Genomic DNA, 6,111 nt, shown 5'->3' with positions numbered 1-6,111 from the left:
ATTTAGGCATAATAAGAATGACAGTTGTTTGAATAAATGAAATTTTACGTATTTGTGATAGATTATTTCAAATGAAATACTTTTATTCACTATATGTCTACAACTGATATTAACCGTTACCGTGTCTAATATAATCTGCTCATAGGATACATTGCAGTGCGCAAATATGTGTTACAACCGTCAGTGTATATAAGGTAAATCAATATCGTATATTTTGTCACAACAGTTAAAGATAGTTATAATAAAGTTGGCTGAAATAATAGATTATTACATATTGATTAATTGTACCCGTTTAATGAATAAAATGAGCGTGATTGTGCGTGAGATTAGCATTCGGTTTGATTAAAAAGTGTTAATTTTACTCCAACTGATGGTAATTATTTACCTACAACTACCGTTTTTTATATGCATTTAAAAACAAACAAACATTTTATTCAACTTAATGACAATAAACAATATTTTGCATTTATGATTTTCAAAAATATAAGAAGAATGAAATAATAGATTATTAAAATATAATGTTGACATTTTATTTTGTACATATGCATTGATATACAGCGGAAATAGATAAAATAATGTAATCTTATTAAACTTTATTTTATTAAAATACAAATAATTTTCTTTACATCACTGTATTATATACAACCACTACAAGTTTCATGAACGAAGTCATCAGGAGTATACACCAAAAAGTCAAAAATTAAATATAGATTACAATAGGAAAGAAGAAGTGGAAGGATTGGGGAGGGGTAAGAGAGGGCGGGGTTTATCAGAATTAGGAATTACAATATCGTTAGACGGGAAAGACCAGTTAAGTGGGAAAATATTTTAAAGGGGGTTTATAATATTTTTTCTTATTATTTATATCTGCTTTTATATTAACATATTTTCTAATTTCTAAAATTTCTAAATTCTTTATTTGCGATGCTTAATATCAGGTTATACAGGTTCCAAAGCATCCCAAATAAATAATTTTGAAATATTAGAAATCAGAAAAATGTCAATATAAAATCAGATATAATTAATAAGCAAAAAAATATATAAACCCTCCCACTCTTACCCCTCCTTCCACTTCTTCTTACCATATTTAATTTTTTACTTCATTGTATACTTACTCCTGATGAGTTGAACTTCGTTCATGAAACATGTAGAGGTTGTGGTTCAATGATAACTCAACACAGTGACAATTCAACACACTTTCAAAAAGTGATATAAAGTCATTAGAAACGATGAAAAAAAATTTTTCAACTTACCTAACCTACATAACTCAGTTTTTGTTTCATCACTTTCCATGACTTTATATAACTTTTTAAAGACGTGATGAATTATCATTGTGATGATTTATCCGGTAACCAGAGGTTGTATATAATAAAGTGATGTATACAAAGTTATTTGTGTTTTAATAAAACAAATAATGATATCACAAAGATACAAGCTTCCAGAAGAAATTTTCTTACAAAACGCTTGTTAATGGTCAAGTAATTTTGCATTACTATGTGTATTGTGAGCTGCATATTTAAATATTCACGCCAGTTATTTGGTTCGTTCTTATGCTGCCAGAGGTGCGCTCTGTTGGCCATCAGGGTAGACTAAGTGGAATTTACCCGAAACATAATATTTGAATTCGACCAATCAGAGGGCCTAAACCGTCCAGACGCTGGCGTAATAATACTATCAGATTCCGAATTTACGAGAATGCATAAATTCTTTGGATTAGTGCAGTCAAACAGATACATTGTATCATAAGGAACAAAAAAACAAAAAAAAAATAATTAACAAAATCTACAGGCTTTGGAAAATTAGAATTGATTAAAAAATTACTGGCGTATTCTGATTGTTAAGAAATATAATTTTAAATCTTTTGAATCCTTTGTACAACAGAACTCACGATGACAACTTGAATTGTACCAGCTTATATCGTCCATGATCTCTTATCTTACCCCTGATAAACTAATATAAAAATTATATACATTAAAATATTAAACATAGAATTGGTCTAATAAACAAACAACATCGACTTTAATCTGGGTCCCATCTCATCCGAAAGATTAATCAAAACCCGCGACCTTTATCAACGTTGATAAAATTTTGCAAGGCACTGCAATGCTTTAATAAAACAGCCAAAAACAAAACAAAAATATAAAAAAAGAACAAAAATATATGATGAGACACTCCGGCAGCAGCGCTTCGCAAAACTGCTTTAACGTAAATTAAAAGTGAAACAAGAGAGCCCCGTGATTAGCCCAAAAAACAACCCCACTGCAACTTGCTTAGCGACTGGAACGATAAAGATTCCATCCTTGAAATATTTTATACATTTTGTTAAATAAGCTTAAATAATGTTTTACCCCTCGGGAATTTTGAGATTTTGCATTTATTTAGAAATATTTCACGATTTTTATTTTTTTATTTTTTGAGGAAACAAACAGTCGTACATTAAAATTAAAACAGTAAACATTATTTTTCTGGACGAATTTCTAGACAAAGTTCCATTAAGTTAAATGTTTATTTAGTATTTGTACCACCCATATTACAAATAAGCATTCCAAAAAAAATGCATAACATCAACAATTAAAGAAATAAAGTTTTCAAATTATTAAACTATCCAAAACAGTAAAAAAAACTACTGATAATGATAGTATCATTTTCACAAAATAAAAATTCTTTAAGTTATCAATTTAGAGAGCTGCATTTCAAATGATTTCAAATTAGAGTTGAAAATATATGCATCTTGTAAGGCAGTGAGTTTTATAAGCACGTCATATTAAAAAGTTTTGCGCGTATTTGGAAGCGGAATGAAATTAATTTTCTCTAACAGATTAACTGTTTTTGAATGTTTATCAAAATAAAATTTCATTTTGAAGGCAAGATATATAGATAGAATCTTTCAGATTTTAATACAACAAACGGACATTTGCAATAAAAAATTATAATTTCAACAAAAGGCAGAATTTTTTTTACAATGGTTTTTTCTTGTAGGCCGCAGAAATACCACTGTACGCGAAACAAAACAATAAACCAGTTCAACTTGACAAACCTATTATACAACATAACATGACTTTACTTCATTTAAAAATTATTAATAAAGAATTAAAGAAATTTCACAAATCTTTCGCACACAAGCAACATTTTATGATTTATGACTTTTTGGAATATATATTTTTTTAAGAGTGTCGTCAAATTTTGCATTCAGATAAGAAGCGTGGTGTAGCTTCTTTTTAACACTGCTTAAATTGTATGTCTTATCATAATACAAAAGGAGATCCAACGACTAGTATGAGTCCGTCTCAATTTATGCCATAAATTTCACAAAAATACCTGAGGGGTTAACCCAGAAGTGAATCTATAGGGTTTTCCAATAAGAGGTGTTATTTTGAATGGCCCGCTGTTTCAGTAGATGTTACTTTTGAAGCTGTCATTTTTTTAAATTTGACAAGTAGAAACTACGCCATTAATAAAAATGGAACGATATACGCTTCAACAAGCAAAATTGTCGCATCTGGGGATCGGAAAACCGAAGAGTTAGTGTTGAAAAGCATCAACGTGTGACTGTTTGGTGCGGTTTATGGTCCGGCGGAGTCATTGGACCTTACTTTTTTCGAAAATGAGGCTGGAGCAACAGTTACGGTGAATGGATTGCGCTATCGAGAGATGATTAATGATTTTTTATGGCCGGAATTGGATGATATTGATCTGGACAACGTTTAATTTCAACAATACGGCGCTACGTGCCACACAAGCAACGAAACTACTGATCTTTTACGATTGAATATCAAAATAACACCTCTTATTGGAAAACCCTGTAGTAAGAGGCACTGGTGTTTCATGAAACTATTTTTAATACGGGTCGTAATTGCTTTTGGAGTATCGAGGTATGCTTAGGAGCAGCTCGAATATTATTAATATACATATTGGATACCAGTCCCCAAAGTATGATATATATTATAAGTGAATTAAGCGTAGTAATAGACCCATTGCCATCGCTAAGTAAGGCACGCATGAAACCCATTATAATTTATATTGAACTAGCTGACGTCCCTCGGGCTTTACAACGAGATTTTTGAAAACAGATGACGACGGTGACCTTCCTCTTGTTTCGGTGGTTAAGTAAGCGAAATTTCATCAATCTTGATTATTCCTATTTGATGCATAGTAGGAACAACGATCAGGTGAACTCTGGCGGGATAAATATGTAGTATCAAATAAGGCCACCGTCTTGAATCAGAACAGGAATTAAACAAATAAAATACAGGCAGATGAAATGCCAAATGATCGAGTAAAATCGAGTTAGGTGGTATAGCTTTTTTTTCATTCATTCCGCTCCATTCATTCCCCGGCGGGATTGATGAGGTCCACATGGCGACGCCTGAGGCCCTAAAATGGCTCGCAGATCTAGATGTCCCCCTCTGACCCCCCACAATACGAAAGAAGAAGAAGAAGGTGGTATAGCAAGAAAAAATCGTATTTTATTTACGCTAGGTTAGGTTAGGTTAGCGCAGCTGCATTTCTGATAAATTTCAGTAGGATATATGGGTCCAATTAGAAGGTCTACCGAGCCAAACCCTGTGATATGAAAATATCTGGAGTCGGTGAATTATTTTCCATTTTGATCTTTGGTGATTTGACTTGTTGCTTTTGTATTATTTTGTATTTATTGTGCTTCTATAATGCACTTGCATAATGTGGATTGACTAGATGATCGTTTGTGGAAGTTTTAGTTTTTAAGAATTTAGTTTTTTCCTGTGAAGAAGATTTAACCTGGACATAAAGTCGGAAATTAAATGGTTTGATTATTTGTATAGCGCCGTTTTCGTGATAATATCACCTTAAGTCGCTTAACACCTTATTTTATGCATGTAATCTATTCCTATCACTTATAATTATATTAGCTTTTTAGCTGTGGCTTATTACTGACATTAATAGCTAGTTATTTATAACAAGTTTATGCTATATATTATGAATACATGTCGCATTGCCTATATTTTATCATTGACTGTCTCTCCAAGACCACAGTCCTTACTTCTTCCTCTATTCAAAAAGTCCTTCACACAGCATCTCTAGAGATGACTCTGTGTGGAGTCAATGTAACCTTATATATATGGAATTCGAATTATGTTTTCATTCATTTTGTTAGTTAGTAGGAAAATCAATTATCACTTCCAAAGAATATATGAGTAATCATCACGTAAACCAGACTGAATATGACCTCGGTGATTGCACACATCTGATTTTAATGCACAAATATAATTTAAAAATACTCAATTCAGTCGATGCACTACGTCGTGTAATATTTGGGATCAGGCGGCTAACAACATAACTCCTTATGTAGATGGAGATAAGGTTTAAATACCCTTTACACGAGCTGCTTGTTTTGGTTTATGCGAGAAAAACGTAGCTAAAAAGCCTGGTACTTTTTATTTAGCAAAGTTCAGGTACAAATGCATAATTATTTTCTAAAAGAACTTATCCATTTTCCACATTAGACGAAAAAATCATAACCGAAAAACGGTTTGTAAGCAGGTGATTTTGAGCTTCACAGCTATTTTAGTTTTTTCTGGGCTTATGAAAAGACTTATTATTTCAAAAGCCAAGATGTGTTTTACTCGCAGTATTTTAATTGTAATGATAATTTTAAAACCAAAAACATATGATTTTGTATTACTTCGTAGTGCTTTGCATAAAGCCAAACAAACTTTGTCTTTTTTAATTAAGGAAATGTTATTTCTAAGCTGCCGTTCGTAGCTTTCTGCTCGGAAGCTATTTCAAAAGTGGTCTTAAAGTTTCTTGTACGTTCACCTTTAGCATGCATTAATCAACCCACTAGTTCTAGCTTAGTGGGTACCTCAGCTTTGTTCCAACTACTATGCACTAACTATTGAATGTTCTAAGTTTGAAACATTTGATGGAATGCTCACCTCAAGTAAGTAAGACAATCATGTTCAGTTAGTGTGGATTCTCAAGGTTTCGTAGGAGAGCTTTGCAAGCGTAATGTAATTATTAAGGCTTTTCTGCGCGCCATTTGGCGGGAAACGGGTCTACACAGACGGCATCTGGAGGTAATTGTGGCAGACATCTTATATCCTGTTCGATAGTGAGAACATTTTCCTGAAA

Source organism: Hesperophylax consimilis, chromosome 9 (assembly GCF_061612785.1).
Source record: "Hesperophylax consimilis isolate HC1 chromosome 9, BYU_Hcon_1.0, whole genome shotgun sequence".
NCBI classification, from domain to species: domain Eukaryota; kingdom Metazoa; phylum Arthropoda; class Insecta; order Trichoptera; family Limnephilidae; genus Hesperophylax; species Hesperophylax consimilis.
The sequence above is the reverse complement of the archived record's forward strand: the minus strand, read 5'-3'. Positions refer to the sequence as shown.